The 25,488-nt window shown below is 36.6% G+C and overlaps 1 long non-coding RNA gene across 1 annotated transcript in view; it reads left to right on the top strand.

Moving 5' to 3' along the window:
• The first annotated feature begins 14,276 nt into the window (after positions 1-14,276).
• The window catches only part of LOC144456186 (uncharacterized), a 43,716-nt gene continuing 32,504 nt past the window's right edge, over positions 14,277-25,488 (top strand). Inside the window, exon 1 of the long non-coding RNA XR_013485094.1 lies at positions 14,277-14,544. This is a non-coding gene — a long non-coding RNA (uncharacterized LOC144456186). The remainder of the gene's footprint in view (positions 14,545-25,488) is intronic.

The following is a 25,488-nucleotide window of genomic DNA, read 5'->3' as shown; positions in this document are numbered from 1 at the left end:
TTGCACAAACAAAATCAATGCAACCACAATTAGAAGGAAAGCAGAAAATTGCCAGAGGAAGGGGAGGGATTATGTAAGTTTCTCTGATAAAGGCATTATTTCTCAAATATATAGAGAACTGAGTCAAATTTATAAGCATATAAGTCATTCCTTAATTGATAAATGGTCAAAGGATATGAACACTCCATTTTCAAAGAAATAAATGGTTTCTTTGGTTTTATAAAAAATTTTTAAATCAATATTGATTAGAGAAAAGCAAATTAAAACAACTCTAAGGTACCACCTCATACCTACCAGATTGGCTAGCATGACAGAAAAGGAAAATAAATGCTGGAGGGGATGTGGAAAAATAAATACACTAATATACTGTTGGTGAAGTTGTAAACTGATCCAACCATTCCTTTTTGTGATTTTTTTATTAATTTATTTTTTTGTTTTTAACAATCACTTCCATATGCTTTTGAGTTTTAAATTTTTCTCCCCCTCCCTCCCCAAGATGGCATGCAATCTGATATAGGCTGTACATATACATTCCTATTAAATATATTTTCACATTAGTCATGTTTTAAGGAAGAATTAGAATCAATAGGAGGAACTAGAAGAAAGAGGAAACAAAACACAACAGAAGGGGAAAAAGAGCAAATAGTATGTTTCAATCTGCATTCAAACTCTATACTTCTTTCTCTGGATGTGTATAGCATTTTCCTTCATGAGACTTTTGGAGATCTTTGCGTTGCTGAGAAGGGTGAATTTATCAAAGTTAGTCATCGCACAGCGTGGCTGTTACTGTATATACAACATTCTCTTAGTTCTGCTTACTTCACTCAGCATCAGTCCATACAAGTCTTTCCAGGTTTTTCAGCCTGCCTGCTCATTATTTCTTTTAGCACAATAGAATTCCCTTACATTCATATACCACAACTTGTTCAGCCATTCCCCAGTTGACAGGCATCCTCTCAATTTCCAATTCTTTGCCACCACATACAGAGCTGCTATAAATATTTTTTTTACATGTGGGTCCTTTTCCCATTTTTATGATCTTTTTGGGATATAGCCCTAGAAGTATTATTGTTGGGTCAAAGGGTATGCACATTTTTATAGCCCTTTGGACATTGTTCCAAATTGCTCTCCAAAATGGTTGTGAGCCAACCATTCTGAAGAACAATTTAGAACCATGCCCGAAGGGCTATAAAACCTTACATACTCATGGACCTAGCAATACCACTAGGAGGTCTGTAGCCTAAAGAGATTTTTAAAAAGGGAAAAGGACCTATACAAAAACATTTATAGCAGCTCTTTTTGTTGTGGCAAAGAACTTAAAATTGGGTGAACAAGTTGTGATATATGATTGTGATTGAATACTGTTGTGTTACAAGAAATGATGAGCAGGATGCTTTCAGAAAAACCTGAAAAAACTTACATGAACTAATATAAAGTGAAATGAGTAGAACCAAGAGAATATTGTACACAGTAACAGCAAATGATCAACTATAAATGACTTAGCTATTCTCAGCCAATCCAATGATCTAAGAAATTCCAAAAGACTTATGATGAAAAAATGCTATCCACTTCTAGAGAAAGAACTGACAGAATGTGAATGCAGAACAAAGCAGACTTTAAAAAAATCTTTATTTTTCTTTTTTTTTAATCTGTGTTTCTTTCACAACATGACTAATGTGGAAATATTTTTTTTGCATGATTGCACCTATGTAACGTATACAAAATTGCTTGCCTTCTCAATGAAGGGGGAGGAGAAGGATGGAGGGAAGGAGAGAATTTAGAACTCAAAATTAAAAGAAAAAAGAATGGAAAACATTGTTTTTGCATGTAATTAAAAAAAGAAAATATTAAAGAAAAAAAGAAATGTTGATTGATTGATAGGTAAATAGAGAGATAGAAGAGGATAGGGGGTGGTCCTATCACTTCATTGAGATAGGGAACTGTTGGATGAAGAAACTCCTACCAATGCCAGTAGTGAAACTTCCTTTACCAATGTAAGTAAGCACCTTCTCTATAAGAGAGTTGCTTAAAGCTCTATATTGAGAATCTAAGTGACTTGACCAGGATCATACAGCCAGGGTGTATGTGTCAGAGGTAGAACCTGAACCCAGATCTTTATGACTTCAAAACCAACTCTCTATCCACTATGCTGGCATTGCCTCATTCCTAGAGACAAAGAGTTTCTGTGTTTATACTTTGAATCATCTATATAATTATTTCTTGCATTGTCATAGATTAATAATGATCTAGTCTTTGACAAAAAAAATTGTCTTTTGTTGACCAACATTTTGGTGATAAGTCTCACAGAAATTTGCTCGGCTAGTGTCAGATCATATATACACAGTACGTATCCTATCCCATACTTGCAGCCTTTCCAAATAAGTAGTACCTACCACAGCTTATCTATCCCTGACAAGACCTTTAAGAATTCAGGATCACCATGATGCCATGATCAATCAATCAACAAATCAATAAGTATTCATTATGTGTGATACATTCTGCTAGATGGTTGGGATACAAATATAAAGAATTAAATAATCTCTCCTCACAAGGAACTTATATGAAACATCAGAGTGGGATATCAATGGAGGATGTGTATTCATAAATATACCCCTTATAGTCTCAGACTTCTCTCTTTGGAATCATGATAATATCTTAGGCAAAGTCCCTTAATGTCTCCTGATCTTGTTTTTATTTTCTAAAAAAGGAAAGAGCTCTAAAGTTTGATCAAGCTTTCAAATTATAAAAGGACAACTCTGCCACTCTACCTTCCATGAACCAGCGGAACATCCATCTCTCTCTCTCTCTCTCTCTCTCTCTCTCTCTCTCTCTCTCTCTCTCTCTCTCTCTCTTCCACTCCTCCTATCCCTTCCCTTTCCTCCGATTATTTTTCTTCTTCCACCCTTCCTCTTCTCCTCTTCAGTTAAAGGAAACACTTAGGAGGAAATCTGAAATTATATAAAATATCACACATAACTACTTTAAGGATTTGTGAATTTGTCAGCATAGGAAAGGCATAGTATAGGATTTCTCTCCACCAAGGCAGAGAAGTCCCAGGAAGCTACTTGTAGCACTCAGAGATTAAGGGACTTGCCCAATACTACACAGTTCATGTCAGACGTAGAATTTGAAGCCAGGTTTTCTTGACTCCAACTTCAGTAAACTCTCTTCTACACTAAACCTCTGCTATCCAAATAGGATATTATTTCATCTTGTTCATTTATAACATAAACTTTTCTAAGGTGAAAATTTTATGTGATGCTCTAAAGCCCAAAGCTATGTTGTAGTTACTCAATGAATATTAACTAGAAGATGATGATTTTGGAAAAGTTCTCCAAGCCATATCCCTTAAAAATTATTCATCCCCTCTGGGTAAAGAGTATAGAAGGAAATGTTTCCAACCTCTTTAATTTTTGCAGCAGAAGAAAAAAAGTACCTGATTTTCCATAAAATTTCATCTTTTCAGTAATGACTTTTAAGGAATTTACTTTATAGGCACCTCTCTGTTGCCTTCTCAGCTATGTGCTTGCTTCTTCTGACCCCACAGACTCCTTAGCTCAAGTCCTAGATCTTTAGATTGTTTGTTGAATTTTCTGTCTGCTTGTTCAGGCTTAAGGACCCTTCTATTTATGACTCAGCCTGGGAATCCAAATGCTTGGTGGAGGATCATACCTAAGTTGAGAGTCCTTAACCCTGGGCAGTCTGACTAAAGATTCAGTAAACAAATCTTGGAGGACTCAAGATAAGAAAGCCAAGCTGGCCAGGAAGGAAAAAAAACTATGTACTACAACACAGCAAAAGAAAAACAAAACAAAAAACTCAATGGCACTGAGCACCAATCTACTCTCCTCCTAGTCACTATCTGGGTTTTATTCAAATTACCATCAACATAAATACCTTTCAGATAGGATTTCTACGGCCATCACTTGCACTGACATACATACACTTACACAAAGGCCAGTACTCTCCAATCAAAACTCTATGAAAACTTAAGGTAGCCATTTTCTTTGAGGAACCTCCCAAAACTAAAATGGTGCTACTTGAATAATATGAATAATATGACCATAAAACCCACCATATTTACAAAAGTCAGAATTTTATCAAAATTATCAGGATACTTTATTCACTTCTTCTTGGCTGTAATAACATACCTACAAATGGACTTAAACTTATAGGCGAGGACTGTTGATAGTTCAATGAGTTATGACTGAATATTGTACATTTTATTAGAGACGGATAGAGTGCTTGATCAACTAACAGGAATCATGCCCATTAGTATACCAAGAACAATTTATTAAAAAATAGTACCCTAATTCAAAGTTTGCTAAATACTAGATATCAGAATATTATGGCATCCTATCATTGATTTCAGCACATTCTTACTGGAAATTAGAAAAGCTGATTTTTTCATCCATTCATGAATAATAATAGCTCATGTTTCTGCAGTATATTATATTGTTTGACCCTTGCAATAATTCTGTTAGGTTATACAGGTGTTATTATCTCCATTTTACAGGTTAGACAGTCAGGTTAAGTGACTTCCTTCAATGTCACACAACTGGTAAACCTTAGGGGGTGAACTTAGAACCAAAGTTATTCAATTTAAGTTCAGCTTTCTCTCACTAGCCTGAATGTTTGCATTTTACTATCATATTTTGAAAAGGAGCTAAAATGTGAACTTTCAAGGTAGACAGTGTGAACAGCAGTTGTCATGCACCTAGGCGTTCCTCAGGCTCCAACAAATCTGCTCCAATACAGAGGAAGAAAGAGAAGAGGAATATATGGTGAGGAAGGGATGAAACCATGGACAAAAGGATTTTGTTTTCCTTAAATGAACCCCCCAAATCCTAAGTAATATGAACAATTCAAAATTAGGTGACAATTCAAAATGTATACAACTTTCTATGCTATACCCCTATTAGAGTTCTGCAATTATTACATAAACTCTTCATATGAAGAAATGGAAGCCCAGTATTAAGTGACTTACCTAAGGTCACACAGCCAATAAGTGACAGAGACTGAACCCAGGTTTTCTGATTCCAAATCTGGTGCTACATAATTCTACTCTTCAAGTAGGCTGGCCAGATATGTTCAACCTATTAACCCCTTTCCTCATAGACATTTCTGTAGACCCTCAAGTAATTCTAGTCTGGGCCTTAACCTCAGGTTGGGAATCAACGACTTATTGCAGTCAACTGCCTATTTTTTCCAACCCTAATTTTTTTCACTGAAAAATTATCCTGGCTCCCATAGATAGACGGCAAATTTGTAAAGTCACAACCTCACTGAAAAGGTTAACACACTTCCATAATGTTGCTGAAAAGTTATGAGTGCTCATTTGTACATTTTTCTTTTACAGATTACAAAAAACCCCCAACAGATTCTCACAATGCAACTGCAACACTGTCCACAAAGTTTTAAATGTGGGTTTCAACTATATGACCACATCACAGTGAAGAAAATTGAAAGGCAAAATTAAATGTACTCTTTATGAGTGTATTACTGACTTCTTCCAAAAAAAGCTTTATTTGCTTTATGTTCTGGAGGTAGTTTAAAGTTCCATTATCAGATTGCAGTAAGGATAACGTGATGCATATTTATGCAAGAGAAATCTTTTGTAATTTGTAACTTTCCATGATGTAATAGCTAAAAAAGAGCGACACACTACTGCCCTCTGTAGTTCACAATTAGATACTTTCAACTCCATGTGACTTTGCTGCCCTCCTGTGGCTCTCCTTTGTGGATGACCAAAGCAAAGTTGCTTACGTGCCCTAACCCAGTTTTTATATGTACCCACTATTTTCTTGCCAGCTATGCTTCCACAAAGGTTAACCAGATATAATACCATTCTAGTATTGGGATTTATGTACTTAAAATGCCTTGCCAACATTAAAACACTATATAATAGACAGTCATTATTATTGTTGTTTTTGTAGTTGTGATTATTATTACTAATGCTATTATTTTTTTTTTGAGAAGCACAAAGGTAGACCTAAAGGTATCTCTTATTGGATTTGCCCATGAGTCCAAAAACACATGAGTAATGAGTGAAGTCAATAATTTTCTAATCTTTAAATTTGGATCACAGGCTTATAGATTCAGAGGTGGAAGGAATCTTAAAGGTCTAATAATTCAAGCCTTGCACTTTCAGTTGAGAAAACTGTATATCACAGAAGCTAAGTGACTTGTCCAAAGTCATATGGTAGAGAATGGCTGAGCCAGGATTCAAACTCAAGTGCTCTCATTCTAGAAACTGTGCTCTTGACACCATGCTTCCCCATGAAGAATCTAGATTAGATAAGCTAAGGTCTCTTTCTAGTCCTAAATGTATGCTTCTATGATCCAACTTCTACAAACAGGTAAAATAATTTGCCTTCAGTTGTTCAGTTTCCAACTTTATTTCACACTCCAAAACTTACTATCTACAATAAACAAGTAAGTGTTTTGTTATTCAGTCATCAAGCTACTTGCAGGTTATACACATGCATGGTAATAGCAGAAAGTAGTGGCTTCTCTTTAACAGCATTTTCTGTGCTTGTATGTGCATAGAGGTTGTGCTTGGGTTTTGGCTAGAATCAACCGTGTACAATGCCTGTGACTGCGATTTGGCCTTGTCATCTCTGATGACAAGTCACCAACACCACTGCCAGCTTATGTCGTTTTTACCAGGTTCATTCTCCTGATATAATAAAATGAACCCAGACTGTTTTCTTCTTATTACGTCTTTAAGCTAAGTTTTTTTTTTTCATCTGTAAAATAAAAGGCTAGTTTCTAAGATCCCTGCCAGGCCTAAATCTAGGATCTTATAGTCATACAAAATAAATAGGTGTTTTCTTGCATGTCTTCTTTGGGCATATTTACAAAAAGTCAGTATTGGAGGGTTACAGTGGAGAGATGATAAAAAAATAATATTTTTATTAATTACAGTAGTGACAGTAATATTAATAAAATCCCATTCTTATTTCATTTTATTATTTATAAAGTAATTTTCTCATAACAAACTCATGTGTTAACACCATTATAAATGAAATACAGGTATAAGGAGATTAAGGTGACAACAAGAATTTGAACTTATTTTCCTGAATCTAGCACTAGTACACATTCCACTACCCAGAGTGAATTTTATAAAATGTCATCAATTGTGACAGAAGATCATAAAGGAATTTTAAGATGTTTGGGAACTTCTCCGAATAGGGAAAAAACAAAATGACCATAGTATAAGGATAGTGATAGCATTAAACATTTTGGCATTTAAGGGCAAAAACAATGGATACTCTGTGGATATCCTAATAATTGTCCCTGTCTCTTGTATCCATCATGCTGTAAATATTACGTCTACATGAGAAAGAGCACACAGTAGCCTATAATAGACAACAAGACCATCCTGAAGGACCTTGGTCAGTATGTCAGTGCTACAGAGAGCACCAATAATCCATAATAACTGATTCCACCCGTATTCTTTCTGTAGATATTAGATAATCCTCCAGAATATAGTGTTTCAATTTTGTGTGATCCCTCTATAATTAAAGTGCTTTTTGACAGTTCTGAATACAGACTATTATAGCAAAAGACACCTGTTTCTAAAGAGATGAGTTCAAGGAACCTTTCTGAATGTCTTTTTAAAAATTATTTTGTTTAAATTGTGTGTTAATCAAGAGGGAAGACTGCTAGACAGAGTGAGAAGTGACTTTGATAGCTCAGTATCAGTTATGAATTAAGTACTCACTCTGTCGTTTTACCTACATGCAGATGAAAGTTCATTTCTTATGATCCTGACATCCTGCTCAACAACTTCTGTCTTTCAATCAGTCATTTAACAAATATTTATTGTGTACCTACTATGTGCTTGTCAATGCTGGAGTTACAAGGAAAAGTAAAACCCAGTAATGTTACAATGGAGGTATTTTTCATCCATTATTTATTTTTCCTGTTTGTATTGTTAGGTTCTTCTGGGATGGTGCTAGATTTCATCAAGGAGACCTAGCAACGATCCATGACTTGAGGCAATCATCACAATATGACCTATAAATATTTGAAAGATTACATCATTTATAAGGAATGCCACTTCCATCTTTACCATGAATACCTTTGATGAATATATACAGCCTTCTTTTGTACCACATCTGAAACTAGAAATCATGTGGGGCTTGAAAAGGGCCTATGTTTATATCTACTAAGGAGTGTTACAAGGGATATTATCAAGGAAATGTTTGATCATAAAAGAAAGTGTGATGATCATGTAGGGAGAGAGAAAGATAAAATTGGATAGGCTGAATGTTAAACTATCACTCACAAACTATCAAAAGATCTCCCAGGGACAGTAGAACGCAAGACTCACATAACATCTATGAACATAGATATATAGCTGAAAGGGACCTTAGAATGCCATCCATGGCACAACCTCTTCATTTTATAGATAAAGAAAGTGAGGCCCAGATAGACTGAAATGCAAAGTCACAAAGGTAGAAGATAGCAAAGTCAAAATTTGACTCCAAGTCTTCTGACTCCAAATTCAATGGATGCAAAGAATGGATAGATTTTAAGATCACTGCATTAGTGGAGGGAATATATAGTCACATTTCTGTGGGGAAAAAATGGGAGAGGAGGGGAGAGAAATTAACAGAAACTAGGTGGAAATCAGTCTCGTAAACTTAAACCAGTAGTAGTTTTTCTTTTATAGTCTTCCTTATTTAACTGACTTACAGAGGCAGTGAAGGACAACTAGAAAAAGGAATTTGTGTATATTTAGAGAATATTCAGTTAAGTAACAGCTCCCCCTATTGAGGGAGGCATTAGTAGGACCAACACAACTACTGATGATACACATAAGTCAAGTTGGCAAAGTCCCCATTTCTAAAATGCTTGCAAAGACAAGTTGATGAAATGATGTATGGTATACTGAATTTGACTTTCACAAGAGAAACATCAGGGGTAGGGCTGTGGCTGCATTGAGCACCTTCAGCTCTATCCAAGGACAAATGGGGGTGCAATATGTACAATGTAGACACTTTTACAGGCTTCTCCCTTCCAACAAGTCTTTAAAAATGCTGATCCGAGAGACTTAAAAGAAACTCACTCGAGACTCATTTTCAGTATGGCTAAAGTTCTGAAACCCAGACTGCAAAATCTCAGGAAGCAGCTGGGTTCCTAATTAAAACAAATCGTTAATAGATTTAGCAGGCCAAATTTATGCTTTTCAATTAAAAATGCTATTGCACTTGGTGTATCTGTTCATGTGTATATGTGTATGTGTGAGTGAGTGTGAGTGTGTGAGAGGAGGCAAAGCAAAACAAATGAACAAAGTTATACAATGGGAAGGACTCTGGGTATTCCAGAAAATACTGCTATACAGGATGAGTCAAAACTAAACCACAAAGCTTAATTGAATCAATTCTTAATTCTTTGAGTAACGTTCTTCAATCTAAACACATGTTTCCGTACTACTAACAGTACTTATATACTGCAACCTCTTAAGTCTATATATTACTATTTTGTGAAACTTAGCTGCCTTCAACCACATTAAGTGATGGAGAAACAGTGTGGTGAGCAATTTTCCTCAAGGCCATCCATGAGGTCAGTGGAAGAATACCCTGTCCTTAGGGTCCAATTAAACTCTTATACGAGCCAGAAACCTGTGCCTCTGTGTGAATGAAACCAATCTAAACAATATTTGCTTCAGAGCTACAGGGTGTCACTGAGTATTCATGGTCAATAATTTATTTTGCCCATCATAGAACAATTAGTTTCCTACTCACCTATGGGATCCAGCTCCATCTACTATAATCCTCTCTCCTACCTACTTAACTTGTATTGTTTCTATGTTCTTTAGTACCAAAAAAATACAGAATGGAATGCAACTAACCTTACTAACAAAATACTAAGCCTACATTAGATAAATCAAAAGTAGTATAGGACAATAGAAAGAATACTGGATTAAGAGTCAAAGACAAGCAGCTATGTGGCACGGCGGGGGGCCTGGAATCAGGAAGACCTGAGTTCAAATATTGTCTCAGATACTATCTGAAGAAATCACTTAAGCTGTCTACCTCAGTTTCTTCAACTGCAAAATGGAAATAATAATAGCCCCTACCTGTCAGGATTGCTAGAAGGATCAAATGAACGATATCTCTGAAGCACTTACCAGAGTGTTTGGCACACAGTGGGTACTAACTAAGTGACTGTTTCTGCTCTCCCATCATTCCCTTCAAAAGAACTGGGTTCAAATTCAAACTCTGAAGCTTTTATGGAATTGGGGAAATAACTTCTCAGGGTCTATTTCCTTATCTGTAAAATGAGGCAGTTGTATAATATAATCTTCAAGGTCCTTCTATGATCCCATTATCACTGTAAACTTCCATTGAATTGTACTTCCCCCATAGAAATAGAGCTGCTTTAAACAAGAATTCACCATTTAGACAACAAAAAGGAGTAAATGAATTTAACTCTTCCCCACTTTTCAGCTTCCTTTATGTGTTGTCTTTTCCCATTAGAATATAAGCTATGTGAGTGCAAGGGATCATCCTTCTGCTTACATTCCCAGTGTTTAGCATCTTGTGTCCGACCTGTGGTAAAACCTTCCAAATTTTCGTTGGTCTGACCAGCCACAGTTGGACACACTGTGCCTGGATCCCAGCATAGTGATGCCATTTTGGTCCTTTTCCAGAACAAACGACAATAACTAACATCTACCTCCCAGCGTTGTTGTGAGCGTCAAATAGGTAATATTTGTAAAAGTACTTAGCACAGTGCCTGGCACATAGTAAGTGCTTAATAAATGCTTGTCGACTAAGAACACAGGAAGTTCTTAAAGAATATTTCCCTTTTTAAAAAATATTTCTCCACCTCCACCACCCCCTTTACCTGGAAATGGATTTTTATGATTCTGACTCCAGGTCCTTTGAATTTCTTTTTCATACATTATCTAGGGATTCCCCTTTCAAGGTCAGTGCTAAATTTGATTAGAAGTGTAGACTACCCAGCATAAGGTTGTACAAGGAATCACTTTTTTTTAAAAAAAATTAAAAGGAGAGCCAAGCCAACCAACACTAAAATGCCGATACTTGTTTTTATTTACAATCTCTCTGATGAAAGCACTTTTCTTTAAAGAAGAAAAATGTATTTTGGAATTTGGTGAAATACAAAACTAGACTGTTGAAGGTGGGCTTGTATGTTTTTTCACCTTTTTGTTTTACAGAAAGTTATTTCTGGTGGGTTAGAGGACAGCAGATTGTGTGGAGAAGAGGAAGTGGCAAGGAGTTGCTTTAATACAAAAATGGGCACATTTTCCATGATTACTTGTTTAAACTATAAAAGCAAAATACCTTTATTTGCTTCTAGTCTTTTTCTTGTGCATCTTAATATCTCCTACCTTAAGTATTTTTATATCTATTCTGTCCCTTTTGATTCTCATGACCCTCCTTCATTATCTCTAGAAAACCAACTTCTAAGTATGGAACACATTAGAATAGATAAGAAAATATCAAGGTCCATCAGGACAAGCTAGCTGCAAAGACACAAGCATGGGAACTATTTTCTTTTGTTTTTCCTTGCTAATACTTAATTTAAAAAAAAGGTGACAGTGGATCAGGCAGCTAATTAATTCTGGTGCTAAGAGATCAGAAGCTCAATTTCATGGCTTTGACATGTACATAGGTTTAAATATCTACAAGAGTCAGTCATGTTGGCTTGTGCTACACTGATAACCCTGGCTACCCCTCATGTACTCTTAGTCATAAGAAGGTGGAACAAACAAGCCACTCAAGCTGCATGGCTTATTGACTTTGGGTCAATAGTTTCTCTTTCATCTACAAAGGATATTCGTTTTGAGAACAACAACAAAAAGCTCTATACATCATCTTCCTCTACTAACGTCCTGCTCTAGTGTCTCATTGTGGTGTGGAAGTCACTTTAGTCTCTCAAAATATAAGCCAGTAGCTTTTATCAAGCTGTCTCAACAATAAGTAAGGTTTGAGTGATGGACTCAGTGTCTATTCTTTGAGGGCCTAGCTAAGTTCAGAGAAATCCATTACTTGAATAATGAGCAACCAGTGAGAAATATTTGGGGGGGGTGATCCCAAAATTCATTAAGACTAAATATTAAGGATATATGGTGATGTAACCTTTATAAGAATAGGGAATAGTTATATAGGTGAAACAATGAGTCTTTTTATATGTTAATCTCCTTATACAATGGTATACAATTCAGAAAATAGATTCTTGAGCAAAATCTCCTAGATATGCCCTTGGTATATATCCTGTGCAATCTTACTTTCCCAGCATTCATCAGGACTGTGGGGATGATAAGTAGTGGCTATATCTAGGGGCTAATCTAACAAAATTATATTCACTTTCTTTGTCCTCCCTTGCTTCTTCACTCTACTCTCTCATGTGTTTTCAAATCGATATGATGTTAACTAGATGAGACCTGGTGATGGAGAATTCCTTGTCACATAATCTCTAATTTTAAGATTAGTTCAGAGATGCAAGAGAATTTTCCACAGGACTCCATTAGACTCTATGAATGTTTGACTTTTGAGCCAGGCAGCTGCATCAAGCCAGAAAAAGCCTGCAGCTGGCCATGGCAGTGAATTACTATCAGGCCTATAAAAGAACATCAGGACATTCTCTTGATGCTGGCATTCAGTGAAGTAAGTGCTGCATAAGCCAGCCCCTGGATGTTTGGGACAGACCATATTGTGAGCAGAAAGAGTAGTTAGTTAATTCAAGTATATGCCAGTAGAGTGACAATGAGTCAGTGTGTTGTGAATGAGTATGAGTGTTATTTGGGTGCCAATCCTTGAAAAACTTGATGATACATTTGGGACCCTAAGTCCAAATTCCTAGAGGGTTTCCAAATATGGAAAAACTGAGTACTTGGGTCAGGTGAAACAACTTCTTGGTGCTCTGAGCCCTGCAATCGAATAAAGGTCAGTAATGGCGCAACATCCTCTTTTGGGGCTTGTGATATCGAAGCACTGGAAAATATGACATCTAATTCCCCCAGTTTTGAGTCCCAAGAGTCTCTGCATTGAAAAGAAATGTAGTGGGATAGTGGCATGGGGAAAAAACAACCCAGTGGACCCAGATCCATAGTCTGAGCATATTGATGTCGGTCTGGACCAGATTACCAGGATATTGCACTAGGCTTTTTTAGCCTGGGGGTGGGGGGTAGGAAGGGATGGTAATTCATCCATAAGGCCAGGCAGCTGTGAATCTTCCTCTGCTTTCTATAGCTGCTTGCCTCTCAAATTGAGTATCCTCAAAATTTAACCATTTCTTTTCAAAGAACTTTATGGTCATTAATGAGTTAATCAATACACCATCCAGAAGCAGTAAATCAGGACTATTATGCTTAAAAAAAAAAAAGAGGAAACTAAGCCTCAGACACATTGGCTTGCCCAAGGTCAAACAGCAAGTCAGTGAAAGAGCCGAGATTGGAAATCAGACTTCCTGGCTCCTTGTCCTGTGCTCAGGATGAAACAACCATAGTTCATTCACTTATACTGTGAGATATTAGGCACCTTTTGAAACAAGGAACAGATTCCAGATACTTGCTATTATTTCATATAGGAACTTAAACTTAGATTTTTTGCTGCCACTTAAAATATAATCTTCATGGGATTTATAAGGAGGGAAAGGGAACTGTCCTTCGTATCAAAGCATTAAATTTGCCCATACCTGTATTTAGTGGTTGGCCAAAGCATCATCCAGCAGTCATTTTTTTGGTAGGTCCAAATAGCATAATCCCATGCCTTAAGTGATATTTTTCAACAAAATGATTTTAATAGCCCAAGCTGCATTTGAACAGTTTCTAATAGAAGAAAGATTGCTCAGCTTCCTTACAAAGTCACTGCAGGAGTAGTGTTTAACACAATGCTATATGAGGTGTTAGAGATCATCAGCATGAAAGAAACAAATTCTACTATAGTGTAATGTGTTGGTCTGTAGTGATTGATTCAGAATCCAGGGGTACAAGTATGGGGAGCACATATTATGATGGTTTGCATATTCTGAGAAACTATTGGGGTGAGAGGTAAGGGCAACATAACAAATCCCATATTGCTATACTTGAGCTGGAGAGAACTCATTTAGTATGAGATTAGACCAGAAAGCTGGATCTGAAAGGGGGAGGGAGAGGAAAGCTATTGAAAACTATGAGATTCTACTGCTGACTGTGGAGGTCACATGACCCTGACACATAACTTTTACTGAGTTGACTATATCTCACTTCCTGTAAGTGCCTGTCCCTCATGCTCACTTTCAAGGACTTGGCCAATCTCCTTTTGTAAATAGAACAATGCTTTATATTTCTCTATTACTCTGCAGTGACTATATCAATAATGCAGGAAACGCATCTGTCCGGCACAATGAGATTATTTTTCTGATTTCGGTTGACAGTTATGGTAATAGTTTGGCAAACAATCTACTCCACCATCAATGACCGCAGATTACAGCTGTTTTTAAAAATCTCAGCTGCTCCTGGAAACTTAGAAGATTGATTGCGTGCCCGGAGAGAGACAGAAAGACATGCCACAAGCCTTTACGGTAAAAAAAAAAATGTTAACTCCTTTTTTTCTGACTATTAAAAGCTAAGGTAATACTGAGGGAAAGCACACTATATTGTGTAAGGAAACAACATAAGGAATACAAGATGGTAAAAATCATTACCCCTTTGCATCTTTTAGCAACTATTTTGTCCCAAAGGAGTCTAACATTTCCAGAAGGATTTTCTGGGAAGCAAGAGGACTTAGCAATCTTTTAGATATCATTTTTAACTTGAAAAATTTCCCAAATCAGCCATGTTTCATTTTGAAGAAATTTATAACAAAAATGTCAGGAAAAATACTTTAATCTCTATATTTTTGCTGTCTATAAACACAACTCAGGTTACTGATAGCCAGCAAGGATTAAAAACACATATATTTGTGTATATCTACCTCCATATCACTGCATCTATATATATGGTTAATAATACAAGGATATATAGATACGTATGTGTATATAAATGCATATACGTGCTGATATCAATTCATTCATTCACAATTCAATTCGACAAATGAAAATGAGTGAAGAACTGAGAGGAAAGGGTTGTTTTTTGTTGTTTTGGCTTTTTTTCCCCACTAAATTAAGGCACTTTAATTCTTAATTGAGGAATTTAACATGTGATATTCCCAGAACTATAGTACAGACATGGCTACCTGGACTTGAAATAATGAGTATTTCAAATTTATTTTCTACCCCCCCTCCCAACTCTGAAGAATTTTTCTGGCATTTCTCTTTTATGAAAATGATAGTGCTGATCTTGCTCATGGCCTGTGACATTGGCACATTGCCAGCCATTGTTATCCAGAAACAAAAAAAAAAGTAATGATGTCTGTAAGTCAGTCAGTAACACTCAAAAGGTTGTCTTCCCCCTCTCAGTTATAGGGCAAAACCATTTGAAACAACAGTAGTAAGGGAAGGTGGTTTGTACTACTCACAGTCTTCAAATTCAGGTAAGTTCATTTTTCTTGTGAACTCTTCACCTAGGCCCCAATTAGTATCCTATTAACCTCCTTAAATATGGAATTGCTAAGATCTTAGAATACTCCAAAATGGTCTATTAGCTACCCCATTTCCTGGCTCCATCAGATGAAAATGCCAAAGTAGGTCACTCAACAGAATTACCTTGATTAATTTCAGCTATCTGTACTTGGGGCATGATGTCATCCAAATAAAAGGTGATTTAAATTTGACAGGCAAATTCTGTGAGAGATCAAACAAGGATATTTGAGCATATACAACTTAAAGTTTAGGATGATTTTCATGAGATAAATATCCCATACATTAAAAATTAATTTTATAAATGGAGAACTTCTTAAATGTAATATTAAATTCATGTACTCTTCAAAGCCTATAGGGGAAAAAAAATTATACTGTCAAATATACATCTCTGAATTTGTCTGTATGATCTTGAGCACGATACATCCCCTTTATGGATCTCAGTTTCCTCTTCTGAAAGATGAGTTAGATTAGATCTTAAAGGAACCTTCCAGCTCTAAAATGCTATGATCTTATGACTTATTATCATCACCACCCACCTACCCTTTAACCTAGACACATACACAGAAACATATATGCAAAGCTAAGTTGCTTTTGGAAACACTGGGACACCCTATTGATAAAACATGAAAGCTCTGAAAATGACATTTCCAAAAGAGTGGCTTTGCCAAGAAAACAATATGAGTTTGAATTTTGAAAAGTCATACTATAAACTCTAATATCTTTTGTCATATCTACGCAATGGTGATATAAACATACAGATTTTAAGTAAAATGAACTTCCTCATACTTTTATATATCAGAGCATAGTATAATTTCTTTAGGATAAGTAGGAGTGAAAAAACCCTTAATTTGTGAAGCATTACCAGGAATCAGAAAGACGTGGGTTCAAGGCCTTCCTACTTTTGAGGTATACTGAATGCATCAACAGGGACAAGGCAATTAAACTCTCTTTGTCCTGGGAAGGAAAGAGAAAGAAAAAAGAAGGAAGGGAAAGAAAAACAACAGAAACAACAACAACAGTCTTTGTATCACAGCAGCGGACCAGCCTCGGAAGCAGGAAGACGTTGGTTCAAATCCTCCCACGGACACTTACAGACAACTAGCTGATTTGCTCCATAGGCTCACTGGCCTGGAGCAGGAAGGGATTTGCCCTTCTAGTCTAAACCCCTCAATTCATAAGTGAGGAAACCAAAACTGGTTAAAAGGAAGGTGAAATAATTTACTTAATGTCACACAGGGGAAAAGCATGAGAGCCAGGATTAGTGGAAAGAGTTTCCTACCTTGAAATTCTTCCTATTGCAGTAAAAGCACATGTCCTTCTCAATCCTCAACTCCAAAGCAGAACAGAGAATTATTAGCAATTTAGAACACAGCAGCATAAGTCAAAGCAACTCACACCCTATAATCAACAGGACACCATTTTCTACTATCAAGAATATTATTTCATACAATTTTGATTATATTTTGAATTCCCTTGCTTTCTTCAAAACTGTATTGCCCACATTGGCACAAGACCATCTAAGGAAGAAAGTGTTTCAATTCTTCAAAGATATGTAATTTCATTGATATAGAATATAAGCTCCCTGAGAGCAACAGACTACTTCACTTTAGGCTTTGTGTCCCTAGCACTTAGCACAATGTCTGTCATATAGTCATCACTTAATAAATTCTTATTGATTGACTGATGTGTATATTCCCCTCCATTCCTTAGTAGTGATAGTTTTCATGAGTTTCATAGCTAATTATCATCATCATCACCACAATCATCCATTGCCCTTCCCAACTTGACAGACCCTTCCAGAACTTGTACTCTGCTAGCATTCCCTTCAAGGACCCAGACTATATACCATGATAGGGAAGAATTTAAAATGTTGAACCTGCATGTTTGTCATGTATACACAGACATGTAATATAGACACAGAGATGTGGAATATGGACTCTTACTGGAATCCATATTGGAATATGAGATAGTAAATATAAGCACATATATTGGAATAATTTTATACAAAAAACCCTATCTTTTTTCTGCTCCTGTCATACAGGCATTCTTTACTAATATCACTTGGACAATGGATCCTGTTTTCAATTCTAATTTGAAGCCCAAGAAATCATGGATGATCTCTGAGCTTTAAAGGTTCTATTTTGCAGATTCAAGGACAATTAATGGCTTCTGGACTATGATATCGTCTATATAACACATATTTGCTAAATTGTATGGAGTACTGATTACTATTTCCTTTTAGAATGCTTAAACCTTCATTAGACATCAAACAAAAAATAAAGGCCCAGTCAGGGATCTCTGTTGGCTAGAGAAATCAGCAGAAGGATTGCCACCTTTTAGAAAAAAAAAATAAAGAAATAACCTGCCACCATTAAAGAGATTGAAAGCTGAGGGTATGTATTTATGCCATTGAGCCAAATTTAATGTTCATAAAGACAATGAAACTTCAGTATCCCAAGCCTCCGCTTCCAAGCTTCAGGTCAGAGACAGATGACTTCACTCAGAGATTTATTACTTAGGGGCAAAGCTTTGGAGTTTGTGTCAAGGTGGCCTCATCTGTCACCAGAAAAATTCTGCCATAATATTCTAATGTCAGATCCCACCTACCCTTGATCAATCTGTCAATTGACATACTTAGAAAATTATGAAGAAGTCTAAGATGCTTTGTTTCAATATCTAAAAAACAAAGGAATGCAGGAACCTAATTTAGGCAGAAATCTATGCTGTGTTTTTTATTTCTTTTCTGTATATGTATCATGGTATTCTTGGCCACAAACTATGTTACCATGTATTTTTGACAGTTTAATATATTCAATTACCAAAATCTAAAGTAAAATAAGTTTAATTTTATAAGAAAAAAATATAAGAATTTAGAATCAAAGATAAGAGAATGACCTGAGCCTTCCTTGACCTCTTAATTGCCACTTCACTTCTCTCCCTTGTGTGCTATTTCTGAGATAAGCCTACAACTGAGGGTTAAAAAAAAAATCAATGTCTTATAATATTTATTATCCATCATAGATGTGTATCATCACTCTTGGCTTTAAGAAAGTAGCAGCTAACAGCCCCAACATTAGGAAAGTCAGGTGTGATATTCATAATTTTATAGTAGAACTATGTTATAACATGCCTTCTTCCTACCTCTTTAGCCTTTGAGCTATTTTGTTATTTGTCAGCGCTCCTACCAAAGGAACTAAGAAATGGTAGGAAAGAATACTGTACTGAAAATTAGGATACCTGGGTTCTTTTCTTGGCTTTGCCACCCACTCATTGTGCTTCCTTTGGAGAAGTCAGTTAGACTCATACTGCTTGGCCCTGGAGAACAGAACTGGGAGCAAAGGAAAAAATTGCAGATAGATAGGCTTTGTCTGGAAAGAAAGGAAATTAAAAACAAAACAAAATGTCCTAACGGGTTGTTGTTTTTTTTTTTCCACAAAAGTGGAATGGGTTACTTCAGGAAGTAATCAGATCCCACTCACTAGAGGTCTTCAAAAAAAAAAAAAGGCTAGATGACCACTTTCCAAAGATAAGATATTGTAAAGGAAAGGAGATTCTGGCTTAGGTTACAGGATAGATTAGATGGCCTCTGAGATTCTGGAATACAAGGACACATTCTAATACATAGGATCACAAGATCATAGGATCATAGATTTACAGCTGAAGGGGTTGGAGAGGCCATCGAGTCCAACCTTATCATCTCTCAGATAAGGAAACTGAATTTGTAGAGGTTAGGTTACCTTTTCAGAGTCACACAGCTAATAGTATCCATGGTTGGACTGAAAGTCTAATTATATTCCCAAACCAGGACATTTAAACTGTAGTCTATGGGTTTTACTAACTTTAAAGGGCGCGCATTAACCTTATTGCCAAGTGATGGGTTTCTAAACAGACATTCTCTGAATTTTGGAAAAGCAACCAAACTGCAATCATCCAAAAGATTTCCAAATAATCTTTTTTGTCATCACAAGTAACTTTTTTAATATATTCTAAACATTTCATATAGTGTATACTTCATTTTATTCCATTCATTCCGACCCTGACATTGGATTTTTACTTGTCCTAGAATACTCCAAAGGTTACTAGAAGAACAACTAATAGTTAACCAGAAAAGCCTGATTCTCCTGGTCCTAGTGGCTAATTGTAACTTTCTCACCCTTTGGCTCCTCCAGTTTGCTCCTCACACTTTTTAGGGGGCCTTCCCTGGATTTTATACTGCTGAGTGTCAGTGCTGACTTCTCACAGGCCAATGCAGCCCAACTTTCCTGTGAAGGCATTAAGAAAGATGAATTTTCTAAAATGAGGCCGACCGGTGAACTGTGATGGCAATGTAATTCCATTACTTTCAAAGGAGTTGAGTTTGTTAGATCCATCCAAGTGTAGCAATGCTATACCTTGAAAAGGAAAAAGACATAGCAGCTTGTGGTGGTAGTTTGCTTATTTGTTTCTTCTTTCTTCTCCCTGTGTCCAGTGTAGAGCATCAAATAATGGAGAGGCTTGAATATCAATTTAAGGAGAAAGTCTGGAGGGGACAATGGCATTGGCTAACAAATATAATTGAAAGGACCTCAAAGCATTTGATAGAATAAAACAAAGAAGTTAATTCAGTTTTTTTTTTCTGTACTTGACTTGGAATAAGGCTAGGATCCAAAATACACAGATATATAAACATATATGTGTGTGGACATATGCATACAAATGTGTGTGTGTGTGTGTGTGTGTGTGTGTGTGTGTGTGTGTGTGTACTTTAGGAAGATACTATTGATTGAAAACATAGACTCTAGAGTCAAAGGACCTGGGTTCAAATTCAAATCCCATCTCTGATAATTATTACCTGTATGACCTTGGATGAATCACTTAATTTCCCTGGGCCTCAGTGTCCTCATCTATAAAACGGCCTCTGAGTTCCCTTCTACTCTAGATATATTATCATATGATCCTGTAATAAAACCATGTTTTCTCTAAATTGAAATTTCATAGTAACTTTAAAGTTAAGATTCATAGAGGAAAGGGTGGCATGAGGGGGAGCAGCAAAAATGGTTATCAAGAAACTGAAATCTTTTAGAACAAGAGACATAAGAGTATCTTAATTCAAATCAATTCAGTGAACATTTTAAAATGCTTATTATGTGCAAGATGCTGTATGAAACACTGGGAAATACTACAAAAACAAAAACTAGAACATTCCCTGCCCTCAAAGAGTCTGTATGCTATGAGTGGTAATTTTCCATCTCTTCCCCTCATTTGTATTCTTCTTTGGAAGTTAACAAATATTAAATATGACCTTGCTGTTGTTTAGTTTTTTTCAATTAGATCTGACTCTTTGTGACCTCATTTTCTTAGCAAAGATACTGGAGTGGTTTGCCATTTCCTTCACCAGCTCATTCTATAGATAAGGAAACTGAGGTAGACCGATTTAAGTGACTTGCCCAGGGTCACACAGCTAGGAAGTATCTGAGGCCATATTGGAACCCAGGAAGAGGAGTCTTTGAGCCTGGTATTCTATCTGCTGTACCACCTAGCTATCCCATTAAGTATGAGCAGTACACAGTTAATTGTGTCTAAGCCCCTTATTTGGATTGGTTTATTCTGTTTTTAAAAATGCACAAAACTCTAGCACATGAGTCTTCTAGGGATCATTTTATTAACAGAAGAAATCTCTGATTCTGGTTCAATAGTATTGTTTCATTAACACTCCTCATGCTGGCTCCAAAGAGAAGAATGAACCAAAGAATTAGTCTCACATTATAGTATATAGTCTCATAATATTTATATATATATACATATATATTCACACACACACACACACATATAGTGTATGTATACACACATACACATATAGTCTCATAGTGAAGCCAATGTCCAGTTTACCAGTCCAGTCATCTGTACATCCAAATCCCAACACAAGGCACCATTCCTTCTTCCCTAAGATGTGAATTAGAGGTTCATAGCATCATAGATCCAGAGCTGGAAGGGACTTCAAAGGTTAGTTAGTCCAACCCCCTCATTTTACAGAATGAGGACACTGAGCTTAAATAACTTGACCAAGTTCACACAGGTAGTAAATCCCAGAAGAGGTATCTGTAACCAAGGTCCAGAGCTGGTTCTCTTTCCACAATATCATGTAGCTGATGTGAATTGCTAGCTATCTGGAGCTTTCCTATTCCTAATTTAGCAATAGAAAACTGTCAACTTTTAATTAGAAGTGCAAGAATATGCCAAAGCTTAATGTGTAAATGATCACACTGGTATATTTATTTGGCCCCTTTGAAAGGCTAAAAAAATAAATAAGCAACTGGAAAATACAACACAAACCTGAATAGAAGCTAAGAAGCTACATTTCAAAAAAACAAGGCAAACCAGGGACATACTCCCTGGGGCATCACTCTGAAATGCCAGCCTTTAATGATTTGGAAAGAAACACATTTCAACACTACTGTGGCATGAGTACATCAGAGCTGTAGTCGGGAGCATTAGCCAGTCTTTCTAAGTACCTAAGGGGGAATTTCGAACTGCTCTGGCCCACTCATGAAGTTCCCAAGAGCAGAGTGTTAACAGTGCCGTCACATTGTAGGGGTCAGCCGATACAACATATTACATCACCACAATTGTACCAATGCAGCTACTGTGGGATTAGGCTAAAAGTATCTGACAGCTGCTGGTAGATTATACCTCACTTCTACCACTGTGAATTGAAAATGAATACCAAGTCAAGCATTATTGCTCTGTGAAACCATTACCTCCATCCCAGAAGGGTGACCTGTTGTTTGGGTTTATTTTTCATTTGTTTGTTTTTTATCCACTATCATTTTGGGGGAAGGTTCTTCTTAAGCTTCAGAAATGGTTAGCAAACTTGCAAAGTTTTCTAAACAAAACTTAGTTTGTTGATGAGGTTTTAAAAAAATGGTATATTTTATTTTTTCCAAAACCCAATTGTCCCTTTTTCTGAGCCTAAATTTGTGTGTGTTTGAGGGTAAAAAAAAAAGTCTAGCTTCATGATGGTTATTGTCTTAATGTGAGTCTGGTTTGTTTTTACTGTAGTATCTTTTGATCTGCTCTCAGGATGTTTGAAATAGTGTAGCTGTTTTCCAGGAGCAGAATCAAATGTTCAGTAGAAAACTACTTGAACTCAGTGGGTCTTCTTAGGGGCTACAGGACATTCTTCAAAAGAAGATAATATTGAGTGTGCTTTATGCCTGCCAGATAAAGATCCCTGTACTAACCTCTATTTTACCCTCTCCCTCCCTATCTTTTCTTCAACCTCTGAGTTGCTAATAGTCCAAGTTGATAAAAAGTGACATTGTGATGCAAAAGTAGGTATCTATATGTATACTTTGCTCCAAAGTAGAAGGGGAAAATCTTATCTCTAAGACATATTGGAGATTGACACAAATATATGATTCCAAGAGCCATATTCCAATAGATAAAAGTAGTAAAAAAAGAGTTTTCAAGAGAACTACACAGCCATGTGAAAGGTTGCTCCAAATGACTAACAATGACATAAATGTAAATTAAGACAGTTCTGAGGTTTCACTTCTCACCCAGAATACGTGCAAAGATGATAAAAACTGAGAGGCCAGTGTTAGAGGGGGTATAGAAAGACAGGCACCTGACAGACTGTTGGTGCAGCTGTAAATTGATCCTAAATATTCTGGAAAATATTTTGGAATTATGTAAGGAGAGTTACTAAACTATTCATACTCCATGACCTAGTGGTATGGGTCAATTACTAAGTATTTACTCTTTAGTACTGGGTATTACTGGGTATATACTGGGTATATACTTTATATATACTTCCAGGTATATATTTCCAGAGGGAGTAAATATCTTCCATACAACAAAATGTTCATAGTGACACTCTTCATGGTAGCAAAGCTACTGGAAATAAAACAGCTGCTCGTTGATTAAAGATTAGCTAAATTAACTATGGTACATGAATATAAAGGAATACTATTATATATTAAGAATTAAAAACTATAAGGAATTCAGAGAAACTGAAAGTTTTGTATGAAGTAATTCAGAATGAAGTAGGAAAGCCAAGAGAATAATTTGCACAGTAATCACAATGATATAGAATAATAAAAGCTAACATTTATATAAAGTCCACTGTGTCCCAGGCACTATGCTAACATTTTACAATTATTATCCCATTTGATCCTCACAATAAGTCTGGAAGGTAGATAATATAATTATCCCCATTAGCTGGATGAGGAAACTGAGGCAAACAGAGGTTAAGTGATTTCCCCAGGGTCACATATCTAATAAGTGTCTAAGGGAGGTCTTCATAACTCCAGGTTCAGTGCCTTACCTACAGGGCTATCCAGGTTCCTATTTAAAAAAAAAAAAAGAAAGAAATTTTCTAAGAAAAGAGTAAGGTTCATGGTAGGGAGGCAAGACTAACTCTTGTAAAATTGTTCATCAGAATTAATATATGTCATATTGGTTTTGCTGTGCCACATGAGTTTCGGTTCTAGAGAATGTTATACTAACTTCTAAAGTAGAAGACTCTTACCTTCCCGTGGTGAACCTGGCCCGCATGATATGTATGTAATAACATGGCTATCAAATAGAAAAGCATTTGGCTGTATGTAATAATGGCAATCAGAATTATTGAGATAGACAACCTTCATGCAAGAAGAGATCTGACAAGTCACTGAGAGACCTTTAGGTTCCAAACCATTCATTCTACAGAGCAGAGAACTCAATGCCTGTAGCAATTGCAAGACTTTTCCAAGTTCACATACCTAATTAGTAGGGGGATATCTTTTTTACATATGTTTGGGAGACTTGCATAAAAATGTGTAGTGTTGAGCCAAGGTGATGGAGTCAGCAGTAAATCGGTGTAACTCTCCCATATTCACCTCCGAACAATCATAAAATAGTGCCCCACAACAAATCCTGCAACAGCAGAGCCAACAAAAAGACGAGAGGAAACAATTTTTGAGCCCAAGAAACTTGGAAGATCAGCAAGAAAGGTCTGTCTCACTTGGGTAAAAGGGTAGTGTCCCAGCAAGCAAGCAGGAGATCCTGAGCCCCAGTGCAGTGGAGCAGGCAAAAGCCCCCTCCCCAACATGTACCTCAGCACAGCCAGTTGAACAGGCAGACTCCAGCTCTGAGAACCACCATGTGTTTCAGTGTGGCCCTAGGGAAACACAGAAACATCCCACCTGCCTCAGCATAGCCAAACACTATGCCACTAGGACCCTGGCTTAGCACCAGGTAAGCTGCCAGACCCCTACAGCCTCCAGCAGCACCAGCTCCCCTCCACCCCACCCCCTCAATGAAGCACCACAAACAAGGGTCTCCCATGGGTCTCAGGGCAACATTACTGAAGCCAGGCAGTAATCCTGATGTCAGACAAAGCAAAAGCAAAAACAGACCTAATTAAGAGATGAGGAAGGAGACTACTTCTTGCTTGTACCATACACAATGAAGTACTATCATATAAATACGCCAAGTAGTATAGCATCCAAATTCTTAAAGGAGAAGTTCATGACCAAACAAGAGATAGAGAGGATTATGAAATGTAAAATCGATGATCTTGATTATATTAAATTACAAGGCTTTTGCACAAACAAAACTAATACAACCAAGATTAGGAGGAAAGCAGAAAGTTGGGAAAAATTCTTTATAACAAGTGTCTCTGCTAAATGCCTCATTTCTCAAATATATAGAGAACTGAGTCAAATTTGTAAGAATGCAAGCCATTCCCCAATTGATAGCCAAAGGATATAAATGGACAGTTTTCAGAAGACTAAATCAAATCTATCTATAGGCATAGGAAGAAGTATTCTAAATCACTTTTGATTTAGAGGCACCACATCACACTTACCAGATTTGGCTAATATGACAAAAAAGGAAAATGATAAATGTTGGAGAGGATGTAGGAAAATTGGAACACTAATGTACTGTTGGTGGAGCTGTGTCCTGATCCAACCATTCTGGAGA

This window comes from Phascolarctos cinereus, unplaced genomic scaffold (genome assembly GCF_003287225.1).
Source record: "Phascolarctos cinereus isolate Bilbo 61053 unplaced genomic scaffold, phaCin_HiC Scaffold_3;HRSCAF=262, whole genome shotgun sequence".
In the NCBI taxonomy this organism is placed as follows: Eukaryota; Metazoa; Chordata; class Mammalia; order Diprotodontia; family Phascolarctidae; genus Phascolarctos; species Phascolarctos cinereus.
The sequence above is the reverse complement of the archived record's forward strand: the minus strand, read 5'-3'. Positions and strand labels throughout refer to the sequence as shown.